Source organism: Passer domesticus, chromosome Z, assembly GCF_036417665.1.
Source record: "Passer domesticus isolate bPasDom1 chromosome Z, bPasDom1.hap1, whole genome shotgun sequence".
In the NCBI taxonomy this organism is placed as follows: Eukaryota; Metazoa; Chordata; class Aves; order Passeriformes; family Passeridae; genus Passer; species Passer domesticus.
The window spans coordinates 17,284,223-17,309,539 of NC_087512.1; the positions used below are offsets into that span (position 1 = coordinate 17,284,223).

The window sequence follows — 25,317 nt, forward strand, 5'->3', positions numbered from 1 at the left end:
GTTTCCAACACTGCAGCAAAAGCCATCCTGCTTATTTTATGCTTTCAAAAGTAGCTGAGCTATCCTGGATGTATAATATATATTCCTCTGAGAGTTTATAAGACCTGGCTTGAGGAAGAAAATATAATAGCTTTTATGTAGGAGGGAGTGGGAAATCGGGAGGGGACTGTCTGGCTAGTTAACTGCCATGGCTAGACATGGGACAAACAACCCCAGACATAGACCAAACATCTTCAAACTGCCACAGGCAGGGAGAAACCAAACATACTCAAACCCACTGCAACAGGAGAGTCTAAACATCTTCAAAACCCCCACTGCCACAGCTCAGGCTTGAAAAATGAGGACAGTAAGACAGGCACACATCATGTTACAGAGGCTTCACTTTTTCGAGTACACGACTATGAATTATATCAATGAAAATTGGATGGCCAAAAACCACAAAACAGTGAACTGAAAACCTATGAAGGAACTAATTGCCAGAGAAGGACTATTCACCTTCCAGCAGAGACCATGCTTAAGGAATATGCACAAACTTCAGGCGGATACAAAGCTACATTGTACAAATTCTCATGTCATGGCAGAAGGTAATAGTTGTCGTTTTAAACAGATAAATCCTTGGGGACCTGGGAATTTTTCTGTATCTCTGTTAACCTACAGGCATAGGAACTACTCACATCCCTGCCATCAGCTGCCTCCTCAAACGACGGCCGTGCTTCAGCCCTGTGGATTGCTGCTCCTGGGCATGTCTTCTTCAGAAGCCCAGATTCAGAAATGGTATTTCAGCACTGGCTAAGCAGCTTCATGGGCTCTGATGTGAAGCACTACCTCTGAGATATCTCAGCCTGGCAGATCAGTGAGTTGGGGGAGTAGAAGCAGGTTACCCAATGGGTGGAAGCTGGTAATGGGCATTTTATTACAAACTAACTTATTTCTTTAAAGCTTTATTCTACTACTCTCTTTAAAGGATTATTCAGATGACCTTAGTAATGATTTTGATTTAATAAAATGCCATTGACAGGTAAAATATAAGGTATATACCTTACTATAAGGTAAAATGCCATTTACATGACTCATCAGTGGTTTTGGGCAATATTAACAGTTTTAACAGATTAATATCTTAACTGCAGGACTTCTCTAAAAAAAAAGAAAAAAAGGATAATCTCATTTTAAGCTGCATATCTTGGTTACGAAAAGCAACCAAGTTGAATGAAATATAGCTCATATTACTGACACATTCAGACTAATCTAAAGACAATAAATAAAACTCTTTAAAATAAAGTCTTGTTTCAATATATATTAGTCTTAAGAGCTGTGGACATGAAAAAGAATAACCAAGACTTGTTAACATGGAATTTTTTCCTACAATACATATACTCTGTCCAAGAAAATTATTTTCTGACTGAAAAAAATAATTAAGAGAAAATGATGTTTCTTAAGGCATATTCTTCAGCAGAATTTTGCTTCCCTGGTTCAGTGAAATAACTCAGCATGTGCCTCCCTGCTTTTGATGGAATTGCTGCTAGCAGATGTTCAGCCACATTTCAGAGCTGCAGGTAAATATTTCACATTCACCTCTAGCCCTTTTTACTGCTTACTGTGATTTGCATCACTTTCTAAAATTCCAGTATGGGTGCAGATCTCTTTTGCCCTCCCCTCTTCATTTCCTGCAGTTCTTACCACCACTGGCTGAAAACAGTACATGGTTCTTGGAAACGGTTGAACATGTCTCTATTTCTAGGAGACCTTTCCATTCCTGATTTGTGGTTAAAGTGGGACAAACAAGAAAGTCCTCTAGTGTCTGGGTTTCACTGCAGTATGATGTTCTTATGTTTAAATTGCTCAAACTCTGGGCATTTAAAATCCCTGAAAAATTATATTTAACTTTTCCTTATACCACAAATACTGTACAATTATGCCATTTTGAATTTTTCTTCCATATCCAGGCATATTTTTATATAAATCAAAACATATACATATATTTTTTTCTATACAAATATAAGCATAAATAGATATTTATCTTGGAAAAGTAAAAACGTAGTTATATGTGTTGAACCTAAAATGAATGCCTGTGTCAAATACTTTTGGAATAAATCAATAATGGTGCTCAAAGTATGCCAATTTTTACACTTTCTCAGCGACAATCACATTGTGTCTTCTTTCGTTCATGACAAGTTTTAATTAAATAAGTTCCAATAGGTAAAAAAGTTAGACTTCACAGAGGAAATACTCTTGCCATGATGTGTTTTGTCCCCTCTCATGTTTCCAACAGATGTGTTACATGGGTTGGCAGAAAATAATTTATTGGTCCTCTCCTCATGACGGTGATCTAAATGGGAAGCCAGCTTAACACAACTGCTGATAGCAGTCTTAACTGCCTAACAAAACATCATTGTTTTGAATATCCTAATTATTCATTAACTGAATAAATGTCTTTTTCACGTGGGAATGTTTATCATTTTTTGAAGATGAAATATTACCTACTTCCTCCTTCTATGATTTCCTTTCATTTGTGTTGATAGTTTCTGAGTTACTATCTGAACTGTCTGCAGTCTGTCAAAGGATACTTCCCAGATCAGAACAAACATTGCTCCACTTCCATTGCTGTATAATGTTTGGTCAAAGACTGTCTGTATGGTCATTATGTCCCTAAAAGTCCTACACACCATGGAAGGTAACAGCTTTGATGTAATGCTACATGGCTCTGTTTTTCTTGAGATTCGGTCTGAAACACAGGCTGAGTTTGGAGAGCAACAGCATGGCTGCTACTTACAGTATCATTTATGACTTTGTTGAGGGCACTCCTCTTATAAGAACGTTCACAGAAAATAAGTTTTATCATATTCCCAGTTATATTGAACATTCAGACTGGGGTGCGAGGAGAATAGACCTCAACTCCTGTACACTGAGAAGTACATTGGCTTTCAAAAAAGTCTGTGAAAAAAAAATCAGCAATAGAATTCCCTCTTGCTGCCATTGGTTAAATAAAAAAGTATTTGTATGAATCCACATGTGCATTTTACTTGTAAAACTCATGTATGGGTTTCTTGTCATTTTTTCATGTCAAATTTCTTGTCATTTTTTCATGCTCATTACAGGTTTCATATTTGATACCTGTACTTCTACCATTCTGGAAGTGTTGGGATCTGTGGTACTTGATGCTTTTTGTATCTCCCGGCTAAGATTAAAATAATGGGATTAAATTTCTCTGGTAACAGAATCATGCAATGCAGAGATGCATGCACCCATGATAATTAGAAATTAATAATTCTAGATCTAAGGAAACTTTTATTAACAATATTTACTTTGAAAAGTAAACATATTTCAGAAAATTTCTTGGATCAAAAATAGTCTTATAGAGAAGAAAATAAAGAAGTCAAATAGAGAAAAAATGTAGTGAAAAGACATCATTATCTTGGGAAATTGATGCCAACTATAAGGTAAAATTGCTGTTTGGGGTTTTCCAGGGCATGAAAAGAGATTTGAAAGAAATACCTGATTCCTGTAGTGTCTGCAGGTTAAATGGATGCTGTGTCTACTTCATGGGAGTAGATGGATTTAATCCCTTACCGTATGGAGGGAAAATGCTCTTACCTTGGAAGTTTAAGGATTTAAATGTGCTCATTAACAGTTGGGTGAATCTCTTAATTTGGGTGAATCTCTTAAGTCCCACACAGTCACTGACTTCTTTGGTGGGAAATGGGAGGAAGCTGGATACTGCCTTTGTGTTAAAAAGAACAGGAAAACTAGTTCTATCTCTGCATTAGATCAGATGGAAGAAATGTGACGTGGCATTGTGAATTATTCCCCTTCAGGCTTATAACAAAACAGGGCATGCCCAGAACAGACAACAGTGTGACACGTGTGTGTTTGGAATTTATGAAATAATGAGTCATTGACTAATTTTTTGCCCAAATGCTGATCTCCAGGACTGTAAGAAATTCCAGAGGATAAGAATATAGCCAAAATCTGGTCAAAATCCTGGAATATAACCAAAATCTGGTCAAAATAAAGACTTTTAAAATCTAATCTACCCATATTGATTGAGGTCTCTGACATGCCTTTGGAAGATCCTGTCTCTTCAGAAAACACTCAGCACGTAAGTGTAAGAGGAGTTAATGTGAGTTCTGAGAATTTTCACTCATATTCTTCTGAATATGGGAAAAGGAGAAATATGTTTTCATTAGCCTTGGGTTTTTTCTGTGAACAGAGTGCAATCACTACATGAAAAATTCTCTTGCAGAGTCCTTTGCCATTTTCCTCCTTTGCTCAAACACTAATGAATAACAGAAAAAATGTTTAAAAGAAAAACAGGTAGTATTAATCTGCTCCTTCTTCTCTTATTATATGTCATTTCACTAATACTTTCTTTCCTTTGCTATTATTTGTGACTTAAATTTGTGTCTTATCTTTAGGATTTTTGAAACAGGGCTATTCGCTTGCTGTAACAATTGTGTTAAATGATAGTTGTAGCACATGACTGCAGTGAAACTGCACATGCAAAATTATTGATATTGGAATATATTTTTCAAATCCAATTAATTATGACAAAAGCAGTGATATACTGCTTACATAAAAATGGATAGCTGGTTAGAAGAAAAAGACACAAATTAATCTCTGCTGAGACAGAGCCTGAAGCCTGAGGTCAAAACTTAGGTTAGACACCAGGACATCAAACACAGCCATGGGGAAAAGGCCTTCCAAAGTTTCAGCTGTTCATACAGTATTTGTCTAAAGAGAGAATGAAACTGAACTAGTAGCATAATTTTCAAATCTGCAGACTGTATGACAACGCCACTGCTTTTGACTCTCAGGGGGCCATGCATCAGGTTAAGAAAACTGAGAGGAAACAAGAGCCCATATTGGCTTTTTCTGAAAAATCACTCTTATTGTTTTCATCAAGGCCAATCCCAGTGATACTCTACCATCCATCTGGACTTTAAATGCTGGAAAACTGAAATCATTCACAGATGTAAACATAAATTGAAAATAGAATCCATGAGCTCCCATTTAATACCTGTAGCCATTTATGTTGAGAGAAAAAGGAAGGCTAAGTAATTATCACAGACTTCTGCATCACCAGTTGAGAATACAGCACATTATTTTAAGTTCTGAACTTCTGAAATTCCTGAACTTCTGCAGGAGTATTTAAACTAATCCACATCTCAGGAATCAGTTCAACAACTAACAGAAACCATTACATTCCTGATATCTTTATATAGCATTGTAACCCTTCTTTTTCTTTCCCATCTTTCTTGAAATTCTGATTAGTAAGTTGATGGGACTTACATTTTTTTATTGATATACAAATTGTTCAGAAGTATCAGAAATGTCAGATTTTAATTTTTTTTTTTTTTTTTTTTTTTTACTGACATTTTATCTTCGGAAGCAATCTCACAATTTCCACATTATCCACTACTGTGAGGTACCCCGTAGCGTGATTTTATGGATCCTCACAACACTCCTGGTACACTTAGTCTTTTGTGGGAATTAGATGAATTTAAAGTGAAGGGTGCTGAATCAATCTGCCATTGTTTTCTCATCTCAAGATATATTTTCACTTATGATAAAAATGGCTACCAGAAAACTCTTCCTTTGGTGGTAACTGTCACTGTAGAAGGTTATGAATTCACTGTCTGTTGGCAGTCACTGTTTGTTTACTGTCTGGACATGAATGCAAAAAGATTGAAAAAGGTTGAAAGATTTCCCAGTTAAACAAGCCATTGTGATCATTTAGTCTATCTGTAACTCAAAATTTATATTCATCAGAAGGCTCTGAAACATAAACCACTCACTCTCAGAGAGTTAAAGCATTTGTTTAACCCAGTAATCTTTATTTAAGAAAAGCTTCACAGGCTTTGCAATTTACACTGAAAAATTTTCTAGAGCAGAGGCTTGTGTTTGTACCACAACAGACTTCCTAATATGTTTTTCTGTGCCACAATGAACCCTGCAATGTGCTGCACAATAGCACACTCTGCAAAAATATTTTGACCCAGGCAATTTTTGTACCCATTGTCACCAAACCTGCAGGTAAAAAATTCTGCCTATCTCCTTGTCTAGAAAACTTCCCTTCTTTAAAGGACATATCAGAAGGTAGGCAGACACCTAAGAATTGACAAGAGGAATTTGCTGAAGCCTTTCTTGTTACCCCCTTTCTCTTTTGCTGTACACTTACACTCATGGCAATATTCCCTGTGTTAAAATTTAAGATGGTCAGAGAAATTACCATGTTTCAAAATTGATTCAAATTAGTTATCATCAGTTTCAGATTTCTGTCATTGGAGCCTTCCTGCCCAATATAGTGGTTCCTCGGTTGCTCTTCACATATTTAATTTCCACATATGGATTTTCAGTTATCCTGTTTCCACTTAATTATGTGGAGAGCTATGGAAAGATACATAGAGTGCACAAGAAGTGTAAATTATTTCCCAATTTAAATACACATCAAATTTAACTTATCAGCTGATACTCAAAGCCTGGGGCCTTTATTTTTTTAAGCAAGGCAAAGCATTGAATAACTGAATCTGAGCATTTCAGTTGGGGGAAAATTTTGCACCTAATTTATAGGTTTTTGAAATTGGATGCTTGCCACAGAAATGTTAGCAGCCAGTTAATTTTTGTGCCATGAGAAGCACTACAATTAATTCAGGCAAAATCACAAATGTAAGCCACAGCAGAGAAACAGGTGTTTACTAAAGACTCACTGTGCTACTCTGCTTAATAACCTCATGCTTCATTCTCTACAACTCCTCTTAGAAGGGCTAGTAAACATAAAAGCTGCAGAAAGTATGTTCAATTACATCCCAGCATCCCATCATATAACAGCAACCCTGGGAAGATCAAAAAGTAAAATGGGCAGCTAGCATCCCAGAGAAAATTAGATTTCTAATTAACCCCATAGATGGAAAAAGTATCTCTGTGGTAGTTTATTGTCTTAATTATCTCTTTCATACCGACAGGATATAGACAACTGTGGTGGGTCATGCTAAAAATGATTAATCAAACCAGTCTTCAATTCTTAACTAGGCTTGCAATGTAAGATGAAGAAATATGTGTTTGAAAAGTAGCAAAGTAGCTTTGAGCTTCAGCTTCTATAAGCCAATTTGGTAAACTTTAGGACAGACAAAATTTATAGACTCAATCAAAAAAAGAGATCAAAAAGAAACTTGGTTTTCTATCTGTGATATATGTGACTTCTGTCTTTCCATTAAAGTTATTATTTTCTTGTAGTCAAAATTTTACTTTTCTTGTCTTTGTTTTGAATTGTGGCAATGTCCTTGTTGTTTTATGCTTTCTTCTTCTTCCTTGTCTTATTGGAAGTAATTTTTGCACCCATACAATAGCCTAATAATTGGCACATGTGTTTCTGTGTAAGGAGTTATGATATTGGAATTTTTACTTTCTTTTATTATGTATAGACCAGGTTTTTCATAGCAAAATCTAGCAAAGAAATGCAACAGCAAAAACAAAAACAAAGCAAAACAAAACAAATAACAAACAAACAAAAAAGTGAACCCCCCCAACTATATATTAGTTGACGATATTTCCTCTGTATTTTTTTACAGTCTTTCAATGTTAATAGGTGATCACTTCCACAGGAAAAAAAACTCTGAATGAGAGTCTGAAATAATTATTCTTGTGGATTTCTATGTAATATTCATATTTTGAGAATTATGCTCACGTTCAACAAGAAGCACATTACCTGCTTTGTACTGCCAAATCACAACTACTCACCTGCAGTTTAGGTAGGATGTACCAAGATTATGTATGCCTTTTGCAATCCACAGGGAAAAACCACAAACTGAGCAGCTGGACAGTTTTGAATAGCAAATCTAAGAAAATTGTTTTAATTCTTTTTTAGACGTTATGCAAGGAGGAAGAAAACACCCAACCCTGAGGTCTAAAACCTCAGCCAGCATTCAACTAATGTTGCTTGAATCATTGCTGTAGAACTGTGAGGATTAACTTTGAAATGGATTGCCAGCCCGAGGATATACTTGCTGGGGAGTGGGAACTGTCAGTAGCACAAACATGCAAAAGAACTGTTATGAAGGTGTTACTGCACAAATCATAGTATCATCATATAATAGAAAGTTGAATTTCCCTTTCTGGCTTGTATTTATGTTTTAAAGTGTAAAACAATGAAGATGTAAAAAGTACTGTTCTTTCCCCATAAACAGACTGTTTGTAATTAAGTAACTTGGATTAACTCCTGTTTCCTTTATTAATGAGATTAGTCATATTTCTTTACTGGCCCTGGTTCAGAAAAGCACTTAAATATGTGCCTAAATCCTACTGATTTCAACAAGATTTACACATGTGCTTAAAATTAAGCACTTGCTTAATTTCACTGTTAAATTGGGAATAAGAAAAATTGAAATATTTATCTGATCCAATACTGTGATTTCAGTAACAGTTTGGCATGTTAACCTGCAACATCAAGCAAACCTAACATTTTATGATGAGCAACATGAGACCAGGTGCACTTGCAAACCAAGTACTTTAAGAACAATTTTTTCTGACACTGTGGACTTTACTCCAGGCAGCATGTAGCACTGTCTTAGACTGGGAAAATAAAAATTCAGTATATGTATTGGTCTTACTGAAAGCCATGTTTGCATAGAAGAGGATGACCGTAGATAAATATGTTACAGATTGTGTCTTTTTCTTCCTACACCAGGCTTTCAGTCTGCTTCTCTGAATTCTACAGTCTGCAATATTTTACTGCGCATAAATATTCCCCCAAGCAGACTCTTCTGCAGATAAGTAGACAGTTCATTAGATTTTATGTCATACTTACAGTATCTGAAGTCTTACATCTTCAAAACATTTTAGTAAAATTTAATTAATTAATATCTCTGCAATTAGGAGTGCTCATGAGAAAAGGTCATTGACGATGCACTGCCAAGGCTCCAAGTGGTTATCACAGCTTCAAAGAGTCATAAATGCATGTTTTCAAAACTCTCTCTTCTCCTCAGACTACTTTGCATGATGTTAGGAACACTTAGCTTCACCTTGGGAAAGGAATACAACCTTTTAAAAGCTTGACATTTTTGTCAGCAGTGCATGAGAAAAATATAAGTAAAGCTGTTTGAAAAATTATGGCTATGAAAAGTTCCTTTTCTTCTTCAGAGAAAGTTTTTGAAAAAAAATCTGTTCATACACTGCTTCAACATACCTAAGTGAAAAACATATGTTTTAAATAAGCTCACAAAAGTAATCTTTAGATTAAGAATTCTAACTAGATTCTAAAGAGCTGTCAGAATAACAGTGGATTTTTTTGTTTGCCATATCGTTCTTAAATGTATTCTCCTCAACTGACAAAAATATTTCAGCAATTTTTTATGCCAGAGTGTGTTTATCCAATACACTTGTCCCTTTTAATAAAACCTAGCTGTGAGTATAGTTATGTAATACATTTTGCTTATTTAAGCACTGTTATGTCAATGAGTGTGTCATTTTGATTGCATACCCAGTCCCAAAGACCAGTTTTAATTTGCCAAAGAATCAGGAGGAGGCTTTTCACTCTCTTATACACAGACACAAACACACACAAGCAAACAAAAGACAAAAATCTTTATAGTTTTGCCCTCCTGTACAGAAGCTTGCAGTAAGTTTCCTGGTCTCAGGAGTGGCACAGCTCATCCCTCATCGGAACAATTTTCCTCTGTGAGGTTTTCCTTGGAGCAGAGTTGTTACTTGACATTCCCATGACCACAGCATACAGACCTGTGATTCTCTTTCCACAGCCGTGAGATATTGCTTCATCTTCTCTCATTTCCCACCAGACTCCAACAAGCTGTACATACAAAGAGAGCCTTCTGAATCTCAAATTATGCATTTCTTATGACTACATTATCTGGCTATATATATTTTATATATATATGTATTGATTTTCAAGAATAAAATAGCACAGGAACAGAGCGTTGTGAAGAAAGGCTGCAGAACTGTAATCTAAATATCTGTATGAACTTCAGGTGTCTTTTGTAAGTCAGCTAGCCCCACAATGCTGAATAGAAAGGGTGGAAATCCATATCAAATGGCAATAAAAACTTAGAAGTCTACTTAATGTAAACAATGTCAGTTTGTTTCTTTTCCTAGGTATCTTATCCTTTCAGTGGATCTAATGAAGTTAGGGGTAATTTTTTGTTCCATTCTTAGGAAGTACAGTCTTGCACAAGCTAGGTTAACACCACCCCCTTCTGTTCACACTGACGCTAAACTCAGTCAGCCACACGTCCAGCACAGGAAAACATGAGTACTCCAGTATTATTTGCAGAGCAAATAGAACAAATGGATCTTACTGCTACAGCTTAATGATGTACTTTTAATGATATATTTTTGATTAAACTATTTGGGTCATTCTTGGAACTAGTTTATTACAAGAATATTTGAATAGCAACTTAATAAAGTATCTAAGAGAGATTGCAATTTTGCTTTAAATTTTTAGCATGAAAAAATACAAAGCTTAACTAATAAAACATTCATTTGGATGTTTGGGAGCAATTTTTCTTATCTGCAGTCATTTTCATTTCAGTATGCCTCTTGGATCCTCTGTCAGAGCAGCATCTCTCCTGATTTGATATTGTGAAGGTTGCGAGGTGGAAAGAATCTTACTTTTATGCCTTCTGCCTTACAGGCTTATTGTGATGCAGAGAAAAGGCCTATTACTAATACATTATACTCAGGTATGTTCCTTCACATTAATTGATTAGTGCTTTAGGTTGATTAGCAGTCTAGTACACCAATGTCACTTCAAATTACTCTTTGACACAAATCTGATGCCAAGGCTGGGGTTTTATGATGACTGCTCTCATTGAAAACAGAGGATCGAGCAGTATGGCTTCCTCCATCCGTGGATGTTCATTTCCATGTAATGAGCTAAAGCAATGAGCTGAACTGGGGCTGAGCCAGGTTAAATATAATTTAGCTAAAACCAACTCTATGACTGTCAGCTTAGGGAAGTGAACAAGGTCACAGTGCAGCTGCGTGAGCACAAATTGGAGGAGCAGCCCTGGGGCAGGTTTGAAGAAGAAGATGGGCAGTGGCACTTGCAGTTTTTGCTGCAGAAACTTCAAGACAGTAGTTTGAGTAAAGGTTTTCTTGGTTTTGCGCATTTGCTTTTTTTTCCCCACACAGAATATAAGCATCATAAATGCTAAAAGAAAATTAGGAACATATTGGAAGCTTTAAGGAAATCACGGACTAAAAACAACCTGGGTGGATGTTTCTAATGCTATTATTATCTAAGTGCTCACACTGCTGTGGTTTCACTGCTTTTGGTCTGTTTTTCAGATACATACTATGAAAGCTGCTGGTTTCCACACCCTTTGTGACAAGTTGCTGAGCACAGCAGAGTGCAAGAGTAAATTAAACGTGTGCTCTGCCATAGATTCTAGCACCACAATAAAAGAAAAGCCCAGATTAACAAAACAAAACAGAGTGTTACAAAGGAAAACAAAGAGGAGATATGGTGCTAGGAAAGGGAGAAGCTAATGTTTCAGTAGAAGAGTTCAGATGAACTGTGCTTGTGTGATGATTCTGGGGGGCTTCCTCACCCACCAACACTTACCCAAAGGGGATTCTCAGCTCTGTAGCTGTACATTACATGTAAAGTCAGAGCCACCCATGTCTTGCTTCTATAAGGTGAAACATTTGTGCCATGAGTTTTCTATACCTACTGAAAATAAGTCGTGCCATGCCCCTCTGTGAAATTTAAAGGATTTTAGGCAAAACCCAGTCTGAACTTTTTTTTCTATTGCCTGAGGGTAAAACATCTCAGACTTCACACTGATGCTGACCTGAATCTTCAGAATGGATTTATGGGTAGGTTTTGCATTTCTGCAGTGTCTCAAAAAAAAGAACATTGTTCATATGTCTATTTTAAAGGCTACACTTTTCCTTCCCTAAATTTGCATTTTAAAAGCTAAAGGCACTGATTTTTCAAGTGTTCAAAACCTCCAGCTAATACAGATTTCTAGATTATTCATGCACCTAATAGAACAGCAGGATTTGTCTTATGATTCAATATCCAGAAACTCTTCAAATGACAGATTTTCAGAACTACTGTCAGGGCCATATTCAGACTTCTTCATAATTACAATTTTCACAATGAATGGGATGCAAGGTTGGGTTTTAAAAATGTTTTAACATATTTTTTCAATTATAGCTGCTGAGCTCAGTAAAAATGCTCTTAAATGTCATTTATCTGTGTTTTAGTCATGCACTGTGCTGAGCAATTACTCCCAAAAGCCCAAAGGTGACCTCAGGTTTTAATTTCCTGGCTTTCTACTCTGTCCAGCTACAGCAGTCCTTCTGAGTGATTGGTAAAGCACCTCAGAGGGTGTGCCAGGGCTTATTATCTGGGTTCTGCATACTTACCAGTTTTTCTTGCCATCCGTGTAGTCAATGTTTACCTCAAAACCATGTGTTCCATGCTATCACACCAGTTCGCTCTGTGCCTCTGTTATTATGTGCCTGGACTCTGTAAGTGGCATAAAGATATTGGAAATAACTCATAATAAATAAGTTCACTCCTTTATGGTATCTACTCTCCTACTGCAAGCAGATAGTAAGGAAAAATTTCCATGGAGCATCATCATATTTTTATCAGATTCTGGAAGAAGAAACTGTGCACAGAGGTTGTTGCCAACCTGCCCTCCACAATCACAGTCAGAGAATGCACCAAAGATGAATGAAACCATGGCTTCACAGGTTAGGGAGTGAACCTCTCCTCAAGCAAGACTGGCAAAAAAAGCTCTGGCTTGAACACAGAATGACTCAAGTCCTCATCAGGGCAAATCCTCTACCATGTATTAACAAGTATAGTTGGTGTATATATGCAGAGGTTGAAGTATGTAAAGACTACTCAGAAAGCCAAGCACTACACAGATGAAACTATTTCACTTAATTTCTATCACTTCTGTAAGCAACTAGAAAATTCATCCAAAAGTAATGAAAAAAATCATGAGAAGGTCTGAAATACTTCCAGATTACATTTTAAAAGAAATTAAATACACTGTGTTGGATACTCAAATTAATTTTCAAAGAAGATTCTATTATCTACCAGAAAGTATTTAAATAAATATGAATGATGATTTGCTTAAAGCAGAGAAAAGGAGGTGTTTCAAATTTAAAAATACACAAATCTTTAAAAAGTAAAAATGTGTTAAAACAGGAAAAAGGGAGGAGCATTAATTCTGATGAGTTAAAAATAAAATTTTAATGTCATATGTCAGAAGTAACTGTCCAGAAGTAAGACTTCTGCCAAAGAGTCTATGAGGCCAGTACATGATTGAGGTGTGAAATGAACATGGGCCATTTTCATAGGTAAAAATTATTCCCTTTTAATATCTAAGCAACTTTTGACATGGTTCCTTATTGAAGATTCTTAGAAGTAATTACATTGTCATGGGATTGTATAGATTAAGATTTAACTGAAAGATAGAAAACAGAACAAAAGTAGTTGGTCAGAGGGAAATGTTATTAGCACAGACCCATAGGGTTGCTGTGGTATGGCCTGTGCTGCATGACAATAATCAATGTAGAGGAAAAGTGCATGGTTACAAAGTTCTCCTAAAGTCACTCATGTAGTCACATCTGTTCTGATCTGGCAGACATCAAACTGCTATGTCACATCATGAATCAGAGTGCCATGGGCAATGTGCCCAGCACTGCAGATGGTGTGTGCCACGGGCTTCTCTTCTGACAGCTAGTGGCCAATTTTTCAAAATATATTGGCACATAGTTTTGCGGCATAGACAAAGAAAAATTATCTTTAAACTTGAATTTTCCATCTGACTAAATAAATCTGTACAAGAATCTGTGCTCTCTGCAGTCTTTCTTGTTTATAATGCTTACAGTAGCTTGTATGATCAAACATACATCTGTGAAATTAAACTTTTCATGAATAGGAATAATTGTCTGCAACTTTACAGTTCCTCACATTGAAGGTTCTTCAAAACCTGGATGCATGCTTTGTGTCCTGTGTCCAAACTTAAACATGATATAGCTCAGGTTTCAACCTGTACACATGTGAGTTAATCAGCCAATATAAGTAAATGTGGAAGCAGTCAATGTTGGCTGGCATGCAGCCATTGCAAACAGTCAAAAAAATAATTTCTGAAATTTGCTCTCAGACACAAGCCAGTTTCTTCTCGACAATACTTATTGGAATCAGATGTGACTTTAGCATGAAAAACATACTTTGCAGGTCAATTATAAATAATTCCTGTGGATTAGAAAACAGCGTTTTAATTTCTTCCCATTGGATTTTCCTTACATACTGCTACTACATAAAAGTACAACACTTTCAGCCTAGAGCAAAACAACCATTGAACATGTAGATTTTCTGATAAGGATTTCAGAAGAAGCAAGGAAAAGAAGTTCCTATGACTTCATCTCAAGCTTTTACCCAAAGGGTTAACTAACTATCTTTCAACACCAACTTCCTTCTTTTTCTCTATGGACAGTTTATTTTCAGATAAAGTGAAGATGGTGAAATGAATGTATACAAAAGAAAATTCTGAAGCTTTAGTGTGCCATTTTGTTACTTAAATTAAGTAAAGCTCTAATAAATTATTGTCAAGTTCAAAAAGAATTGCATTTATTCCTTTGTGACCTTTTGACAAACTGTGTATAATTCTGCTTCCTGTACAAGAGCCACCTGCACAGATAAGCCTTTTTACATGTCTATATTCATTTAGAACAAAATAATTTAAACTGGTTTTTGCAGCATAGTTCTAGCTTTTCTAATTTTTGGCACTTACAATGCTAAATTTAAAAAAAATCTAAGAAGATGGATTGCAATTTCTAGACTCTGTTGTTGCTCTGAGTCATTAGTTGCACTTTTAAAAGCATATGTATTTATAAATTGTTTTACAGGTACAATTCTCTAAAAAGATTATGCTTCCAATAAAAAGGAAATAAAGCAAACCAAGGAATGCAGATAGGCAAGAAAATTATGAATGATCATATATCATGTTTACTACTAATACTGTGATGTTTGTAACCATCATCATAGTAGGAAGCACATAAAAGTTTGCAGAGATGTCTATTGAGTGGGCTGACAATTTTATCTGATGATCTGAGAGACCTACATGACCCTCAATATTAAGGGTGATTTAAACACTGAGGAGACAAATCCAGTGATATTATCTATATGAGCTGAACCTCCTCAAAAAACACTCAGGATTGTGACCTAAAGAATCAAGTGCATTTTGATACATTTCCCTCTTTACTGCATCCAATTCCATAGACAGCATAATAGTGTTGTAGTATGAATATTGTCTGAAGAGATATCAGGTTCTAATGGGAAATTCAATATCTAAAATTTTACACTCTAAATTTTACACTTCAGCATTAAAATATGTTATGATATCATATAGGCTCGTAACTGAAAAGCAAGAATTCCTCTAGGAGTTTTTCATGAGAATCTGTAGGCTTTCTCTTTTTTATTGACCTTTTTAGATTCTTATGAATAAGCATATTTTGGCCCGAAAAAAAAATTGTTGTAAGGTTTTATAATTTAATCATTCAAAAAACTAAAAAAATATATATAAATATAGGTAAGTTTTGAGGCAAATATTTAAGGTCACTTAAGGCAAGATCTCCTCATCACAGTATGTAGGAAATCAAGCAAGGACGGGCTGAAAACATAACAGCTGAATAAAACCTGCTCCTCAAGGTGAGAAGCAGGAAGGAAATGCACAGTCAGTGGAAGCAAGGACATATGGCCTGGGAAGAAAACACAGATACAGTTAGGATATGTAGGGATGGGATCAGGAAAACTGAGGCACAGATGTAATGGGACATTTCAAGAGGTGTGAACAATAACAAGAAGTGATTCTATAAATACAAAGATTTGAAAAAAAAGTTGTGTAAACCCTCCCCCACACCTCAATCCTGATAAATGAGAAGGAAGGTGTACAGGTGACAGTGGACACGGGGAAGGCTGAGGTACTGAAAAAGTCCTTCACCTCAGTCTTCACTGGCAGTCTCAACACCTGTTGGAGAGGGTCCAGGTGAAGCCACAAAAATGACCAGAGGGATGGAACATCTCTCCTGTGCAGACAGACTGAGAAAATGGCTCTGTCTGGGGATGAAATGGCTTTGGAGAGATGTCACTGCAGCCTTACAGTACTTAAAAGGGGATTTTTACAGAAGCAAGCAGTTACATCACAAGGAGATTTGGTTTTAAACTAAATGAGAAGTAATTTAGATGAGATGTTACAAAGAAATTTTTTACTCAGAGGGACTGGAACAGTTGCCCCAAGAAAATGTGAATGCCCCACACCTGGAAGTGCTCAGGGCCAGTCTGTATTGGGCCCTAATCAACCTAATCTACTGGATGGTATTACCTACAGCAGGACATTGGAATTAGTTGATCTTTAAGGTCCTTTCCAGCCCAAACCATCCTTTGATTCCATGATTCTACAGGATTATGGAAAGTTCCCCCAATAAATGTAAACAGGATTGGTTAAAAATGAGAGGCCAGTAATAAATATAATTGTTATTTTTGTGGGAAAAAATATGTTGGAATTAGGTAATTAGGTTTCTCAGTACAAAGAAACCCAAATAAAAGAAAACATTGATTTGACCCCCAGCGTATAAATCACAATGAGAAATTCTCAGGAAAATCTTTGATTTTCACTTTGATAAAAATATTAGACCAATTCATTTTACATGCTAAATATGTTGGATTTAACTGTTGGAAATATTACTTTATAGTTACTAAAAATTATGCTGCCAGTTCACATTATGTTGGTTGTGTAATTATCACGCAGTCCGTGGAGACCCATAACCTGAAGAATGCATAGTATAAAGCTCTACCCTGAGGTATAAATGTATTGGTCCCCATAAATAGGTGACATCTCCCCCAAGACTTTGACTCAAGGATGCAAATAATGTGAATTGTTGCAGTTAAATAAGGCATAAATAAATAAATTTATATGTAATAATTATGGGGTTTTTTCACTTTGGACTGTTTTGTCTAAATAGTCAACATGCATAAGAATGTATAAAATTAATTCCCAAAAATAGATGTTATAATTAGAAGTTTTGCACTATTGTCCCGTTTTCCAGTTGGCAGAAAAAACAAAAGGCAGTTTAGTTTCATAATTCTCAGTGTAAGAAAAGGAGAGAATTTTTAAAATTGAATCAATTACATGCAGGTGAAAATACTGATAAATGATACTCAAAGCTTCCTGCAACACCTTTCAAGATTTCAGGTGGATATTTCAGTGCAGTTGCAACAGGACGAAGAATGAGAATCTGGATGAAGCCTCTTGTTATCTTTATGTGTCAAACAGTTAATTTTTTAGTTCCCCAATACAGCTTCAAACAGGTCTTCCCTGTCAAAGGCCTGTATTTATGCTTTATTTGTTGCAATATCATTTAATAGCCGACTATTCATCATTTCCCTTTTCATAACTTTCTGAAGCTTCTTCCAGCTCTCTGTCTAACTCCATGCAAGGTTTGAAAGGCAAGATGAGATAAAACTTATTCAGGGGCTGTTGGGTAGGTGGGACCACCAGCCACCCAGTCAAATAGCACCCAGCTATTGATTACAGTTTACAGTGATTATCATTAGTCAGGAGTTAATCTTTCATGGTAGAGTATTGCTCATGGTACTTGCCATAACACACAACGGCACTGCGCCGTTCTAAAGGGGCACCAGCTTTTGGCACAGTAGGGAAAACAGCACTTTTTCAAAAGGAAGAAAGGTTGTGGTTTAAGATTGTAGCTGTCCTTTTGGAAAATTATGGGCCTCATGAAAGTATTTGTGAAACAATTCATAATTGCTTTGGTGGTCTTTGACTGGAGTGAATTTTGGCCAGAGTGTCATCCTGCATGTTTGCCATAAATACGGTTTTACCTCAAAACTGGATTAGGCATTCCTTTGATAATTTTGTTGGTGGTACAGATTCTGCCTGTGTTTTTGTCAAGGAATATATAGAAGACACCATAATAAATGCAGTAAAAAAAACCAAACTAAAAAATCAAACAATCCATAAAAATAATCTTCTGAATTTAGAACATAATGAACATGACTGCTGCAGAAGGTTTCAGCTTATTTAGTTGATTTTGTTTAACACTGATCTCATTAAACCATAGCTAAACTCTCATCTGTCTCACTTAAAGTGATTTATTTTTTCCTAAAATAAATTATTTTTTCCTAAATTTGTTTGGTTCAATATATCAATTTCTCTCTCTAAGTACTGTTACTCTAACAATTTTTTCATAAACTGCCTACCATGATACTTAAGCCCTCTAAGGATTTTCAATAAGAAATGGAAAAAAATTTGCAACAGAACTTTTAAATATACTGTTAACATTATTTCCAAATATATAGGATTATTGCAGTATTGGACAAAATAAGAAAATTTTATTAAAGTATTAATTACATTTAGATAATAAGAAATTTTAAGATCCACACTGGGCTCATCTCTACAGGGTTATACTGGACACTGAAAAGCTGAGTATTTTCCTGAGGTACATCTGTAATATTTCAGTTTTCTGGATATTCTCCAAGAAATTGCCATCTTTTTGGACAAATCACTTTTCCTCCTGGCTGCAGAATACGTCTTTTTTTTCTTGTGAAGGGTCTGTTTATCCCTATTGGTTAAACATTTCACAATTAATTAATGGGGTTTTTATGATGTTGTGCATACACTGGATATCTTATTCGTACTTCCTTGGAGGCTTTGGGTGGAAACATCCTTTTCCAGGCTAGTAATCAATACTTGAGTCCTTCAAGAGCATTGCAAAAAATAGGTATCTATCTCAAGAACCTGTGCTTAAATTCAATGGATAATGAGTCTTGATTTAGAACCAGATCTAATGAAGACTTTAAATACCTGTAAGTTCTGCAATACCTAACATTTAGGTACAGTTAAATATCTTATTAAATTAAGATAAGTGTAAAAATAAGTATATTTGCCATATTTGGAGAAGGTTCAGATTCCAGTAAAGTGAGGACAGAGAAGACATAGCATATTATATAAGAATCTGCTTGGAGTAACCTGTGCCTGGTGATAGATCCACTTGTTTCCAGAGGTGATGAAAGGTCAGCTCTTCCTGCCTTGATCCATATCCTAGACACCTGCCTGATAGATGAAAAACAGCATTTCCTTCTGAGAAATTAGTGGGGTTCTTGGTCTTCTAAGGCAGACATGATAAGTGTTTGCCACAGAACCACATGCTGCCTTCCCATGCCTCTCTGTCACCTATACGTTACCACAGTTACTGTACAAGATGAGCTAACTAAGTTCATGTGATTCTCATGGGTCCACTACTTGAGGTTGTCCAGGTCCCTATGGATGGCATCCCATCCTTCACATGTAAAATATTGTCATTTGTACTGAAAAATTGCAAGTGTAAATCTGGAGAGTGTTAGTTTTAAGACTAAAAATACGTGTGAAAAATGGTAAAAGTAAGGTAGGAAGGAAAGGAATGTATAAGCTTTATATTTTTCCATTTATTTTCTTTCTACTTATTGCCAAATTCCTAATTTTATGATGGAGACTTACAGAAAATATATTTCATTAATAAAAGCGCTGGTGCTCTTCTGTAATAAACCTTTTCTTTCCTTGTAAAAGATGAGTATTGTGAAAAGGCATCCTGAATGTGTATATGTAGTTTGTCATCCACGAGATTCTCTCTCACCTGTCCTTTAAGTTCAATGAAGAAAAACAAATGCATCAGACAAAAATATCTCAGTTGTACTTATTTTGCATATACCAGAGTTTCTACCTCCTTATAAAAATGTGCTCCCTAGTTCACAGACTTATATAATTAGCTCAGTTAGAAGGAACACGTGAATGTCATCATAGTCCAACTCTTGGCTCTGCACAAGACTTCTCTCAGGCACGCCATGTGCCTGAGAGAGCTGTACAAATGCATCTTGAATCATGTCAGGCTTGGTGCTGTGGCCACAGCCAATACCAGCCCAATCACTCTCTGGGGGAATAAACTTTTCATGATATCCCACCTAAATCTCACTGAACTTAGCTTCAAGCCATTTCCTTGAGTCCTTTCCTTAGTCACAAGAGTGAAGAAGTCCATACCTGCCTCTCCTTTTCCTATCACAAGGAAGTTGGAGACTTCAATGAAGCCTCCCCTCAGTCTCCTCTTTTCCAGACTGAACAGACTCAAGTGTTCTCAGCTGCTGCTCGTACAGTTTTTCCTTAGTCATCCTTTTTGTCATCCTTTGGACACTAATTGCTCCTCTGGCACCCAAAACTGCCCCCAGCACTCAAGGTGAGGCCATCCCTGTGCAGAGCAGAGTCAGAGAGTCCCCTCTTTTGCCCTGTTGGCAATGCCCCCCAGGACATGCTTGGCCTTCCTGGCTGCCAGGGCACTGCTGGCTCATGTTCAACTTGCCATGGACCAGAAGCCCACGGCCCTTTCCATGGCACTGCTGTCCAGAATCTCATTCCCCAGTCTGTCTGTACATCCAGGGCTGCCCCATCCCAGGTATAGAATCTGGCACTTGTTCTTGTTAAACCTCATGCAGTGGATGATTACCCATCTCTTTGATTTGTCAGTGTCTCTCTGCAGGGCCTCTCTGTCCTTGAGAGAGATGACAGCTCAAAGTGCACATATGCCATGCACAGGATATACCTCCATGAAAATCCTTTCAACCATAACCACTGGTCAATATTTTCAGGGCACGTTAACTTGCACTCCAGCAGGCTAAGATTTCCTCAGCATTTGATGGTAGTCTGTGAATACAAAATTCTTATATACTGCTATACCATAACTGTGGCTTTATTATTCTCCAGTTGTTAACAGCTAGTTCATTTTTCCCAGGATTTTTCAGGAAACAAAATCTAAGTTGATAGCTCCATTTTTCTCTTCTATTAATCTACAGAGTGTGTTTCTTTTAGCAGTTCTTCCTATGTTGGTTGTATTTAATGACTTCTCAAAGGTATCTGCTAAGAGAATGGGATTCTTTCAGATAGTTTTTCAATTCTCCTAGGATTCTAAAAAGTGCTTTCTTCTGTTTTTTTCCTTCATATTCAGAAAATTTACTCTTAGATTTCATCTAAATTAAGGATGTAAAAAAAGTATGCTGATTGAAGTACAAGCAGCTTCTGATACCAACTGCAGCCATTGACTGTTGTGAATGTTAATTTAAACACTTTTTTATTGTTAAACAATGTCAGGGCTGTGATTCAGTAGTGGGGTAAGAGTGTTAAACCAACAAATTTTCTTTTGCTTTGCCAACCCCTTCCAAAGGACTTCTAGGAAGTCAGTCAGCTAGCAGCTTGTACACAGGTAATTAGTTGCATGCAAATCTATATTTTGATTTAAAAAAAAAAATCCGAGACTTGGTGGACATCTTTTTACAGATCCATTGCAATTCCAGTAAAAAAACAGTAACTGTGTCTGACTTGTGGACTTTAAATGAAAGTATTTGTACAATTTCAGTTAAATTTTACATCTTTTGAAATTCTTTCGCTGTGGAAATGGTGGCACATTAATCTGTCCATTTTCAGGGCCCTGTAAGGTGATCATTGCTATTCCCAGGCTCCTGACTCAAACAGTGTAATAAAAAACATGTCAAATTTATCCCAGAGTAAAGAATTTTGCTTAAGGCAGATTTTGGTCACTCATATGTAGGCTGTCTGCAACAATGTTGAATTTACATTGTTGAATAAATGTCCCCAGAAGAGTTATCTGTATATACCTCCTTTCCTTCAAAATATAAGATAAATATGTACATAATACCTTTTATCCCATGTATGGGCCAAAATATGACTTCTGTTACATTCATGTAAATCAAATGCAATTAAAATGTGTTTTGTCTGTATAGACGAAAAAAAAAATCAGTGGTCAACAGACTGTATCTATTAAAAAAAGTCAAAATAAAATGCTATGCAAAAAGTAGCAGCACATCATGAGACTACTTCATGTTTCTTGAGCATGGAAACCAAGAAACGTAATTCCTTGGTTTAAAAAATAAGGGGAAAAAAAGCACCTTTTAATCTCTTTCATCTGCCCTTGTTTTTGTAGGTCTTTTATAGTGACTTTAACTTTGTGCTCATTTCTTTGTACACATTTTTCTGTTCGCTGCATTCCTTTTGGTTGTATGAACCCATGGCTTTGTTCTACTCCTGTTTTATTTTATACCCCATAGAGAGTTATCTAGTCATAGTATTCTCAAAATTAAAGTAACCCACATTTCCTAGGTCTTAAAAACAGGCTTTGAAAATCCAGTCTAAATAATAAAATACTATTTCAGAGACAAAACTGACAAATGGCTTTTCCAAATGGAGCCTTGTAAATATTAAAATATTTAGTTTCCACTGAAAAACATGATATGTGTAAAATTAGCCAAGTCACTTCAGTTGCTAGGAATATAAGCAGTACAAAAGATTATGTTTAGTGTGGAGATAGTCTTAAAAATTAAGACAGAATATTTGAAAGGCATTTTGTATATATATGTGAATATATACTATACACTTTTGCAATCTTTGCACATGTATCCACACAGACACAAACATGAAATAATCATACACAACAATATTAATTTCCAGTTTGTATTGTGGATATATAGAAGGATCATAGAATCATAGAATCATTTATTTGGAAAAGAGCTCCAAGATCAAGTCTAACAGATAACCCAGCACTGCCAAGTCTGCTGCTAAATTGTGTCTTGCAGTGTAACATGTACATATCTTTTAAATACCTCCAGGCTTATCATTACTGAGCCTGGTTTGTTCCCTTTACTCCTTCAAAACAATGAACCTTGCTCAAAAATAATTTTCTCCCTTTAAAACAGGTGTACCACGTCTGTTGCCAGCAGTCTTGATGTCAAGTAAACTGACTCACGATCAAAGAACCCAAAATTCTGCCAGTGACACCAGGCTCAGAGGCAAGTATTGATTTGCTGGGTCTCTGATTCCTCCATAATCACTGCTTGTGACGGGAAGTAGAACACTGCTCTCATTTAACCAGTTGTACCAAGCCCCTGAAGTCCCTCTTGGATTGCCCTTGGATTTCTTGTTATAACTTCATCACTGCCTAACTGATAAAAAAATGAACAATATGTTTGATTCTGCCCTGCATGCTTTGAGGAAAGGCCTCTTATGTCTGAAACTTTCACCAGTGTCAGGAGTGGCAGGGGGAAGACTGGGACATCTTTTGTATCACTCTGTAACTGTAAGCATTCCACGGGTGCTTCGTGCCCTTTGACTTCATCAACTGGATAGACTAAAGAGCATTTACTATCTTTTTCATCCCATAACCTTCTACTTCCTAGCTGAACACACCCTAATTCACAATACAGAAGGACTTTCTCTGAAGAGGCTCACATGATATATGACAGCTGCACACAGCAAAGCTTGTTGGGAAATTTTTTTTTTGTCAGCCAGGGAGATCCAGCCACTGCACAGGTCACTGAGCGAAGAAGCAGAGCCCTCAGCTTTCTGCATATGGTATCATTAGTCGGTACCATAACCAGCTGATGTGGTTGGTTTCATTGAAGGACTGGGTGTTGGAGCAATGTATGTGTAGGAAAGTGAACAATTTTATGTTGGAACTGTGATCATCTGCTTCTTTTGATAAGAACCAAAGGCTTTGTAAGATTAATAATAAAAAAATTATAGACTCCTGAAATGGCTTTTTCTGTCCTGGGTTCTCTGTTATTGAATAAGCATTTCGAAGAGTATTATATTTATTTCAGGTCAGAATAGTTTTTAAATCCACAACAAGTTTAGTGCTTTCATTGGGCGTGGGAGGGAAAAAATGCATCTCCTGGTGGGCCACAGGAAGCAGCATTAGTTAGGTGGGCCAGGAGTTTAAACATGAAGGAGCTGTTCTAAAGACTTATCCATGGAGGACTTCCTGTCTCCTGTCAAATCTCATCCTCTGGAACTTGATTTAAACAGATCACCAGGCTTTTCTGTCTTCTGTTCCTTCTGACACTCTCCCAGCCTCCTAAAGTGAAAGTGAGGGTAAGAGTCACACTCATAGACCCTTGTTTGAAGGACAATGTAATTTGAGAAATTTATTTCCCCATTCACTTAAATTGAGATTCTTTCGATCACTGTTCCCAAGAACTCCAGTTCCTGAGCTGGCATAAAGACCATACCAGAGCACATCTCTGTCACAGATGTGTCAAAAAAGCACACTTACTTAATAATTAGATTTTGTATTAATTAAATTGATTGGTATTCAATAAATTTTTTCTTGGGCTGTGACCGCTGTAATCAGTACTTTTCTAAGTTACTTTTTCTACTCAAAACTCACCCTCGTCAGTCAGTCGTGAAACCCTACGTTAACTTTTACAGTTTTAAAAAACAAGGTAAATTTTTCTAATCAGTGCCATTGCAATCCTATTACTCTCCAAGCATATTTTTTCCCAAGTTCAGAATCATATAGCATTGTGCCTTCTTCCAGTCCCAGTGCCATGATCTGATATTAAAATATCCTGCCTCTCCAGCTGAGATAGTGTCTCAAGACAGATTTCAGAAATGAAAATAACCACACTGAGAATTAATAACTAATTGACAAAATCCTGTTTCTGCTGCCCCCAGCATCTTTATTGGAAATAATGTTTCTGTGAAGATCTTTGTATAGCCAAAACATCTAACGCTAAAATGTGCCCATTAGACAAGAAGAAAGAGAAGGTAAACTCTAACTACATCTTGAAAGATAATAACTGGGATTTTTTTTTCATTTCAAGAGCATGTACCTAAATGTCATATTCCTAAATATTTTTATACAAATGCTTGTTGATAGGAGGAGATTTTCAGATCTTTCAGGTTCTTCATATATAAAGTGGGTAATCGAGAAGGGCAATATGGGTGGACCCCATATCCATGTGGATGTATACCCTGGGCAGGAGTAAAGGTACTGCATCAGGCTAATGGGTGTGGGAGGGAAGTTCAACATCTCTCTGAATTCCTCATAAATTAACATCTGAAGCATTTTATTACTTTTTATTTCTTTTAATTATGTTGTCTAAAAATAAAACAAGATATACATTAATCTAATCCTTTATTGAATATCAATTTAGCTATCCATAGATTATTCTGGATAAAGGGGTGGGGAAGGAAAGTAGTTTTTTCTACTGACGTATAAGCAGAATAGTGAATTGTAAATTTCTTCCTATGTTAATGTTATACAGGAGAAAACATCTTAAAAAGTGATATTTACATCAAGTTCAACACTTCATAATTTTAAGGGACTTTAGAAGGTTATTTGAACCTTCAAGAGAGATCAAAATGCACGTGCCATGAGGAGTAAAATTCTGGTTGAAAAATGACACTTAACATCATTCTGTACTATGTGCAAACTTGAAAGTGTTTG

The 25,317-nt window shown here is 36.3% G+C and overlaps 1 long non-coding RNA gene across 1 annotated transcript; it reads left to right on the plus strand.

Moving 5' to 3' along the window:
- Nucleotides 1-1,438: 1,438 nt before the first annotated feature.
- LOC135291078 (uncharacterized) lies at nucleotides 1,439-23,613 on the plus strand. The gene is made up of 3 exons (XR_010353944.1): nucleotides 1,439-1,553; nucleotides 8,681-10,688; nucleotides 22,787-23,613. It is a non-coding gene; the product is annotated as an uncharacterized LOC135291078 (long non-coding RNA).
- The last annotated feature ends 1,704 nt before the right edge of the window (nucleotides 23,614-25,317 follow it).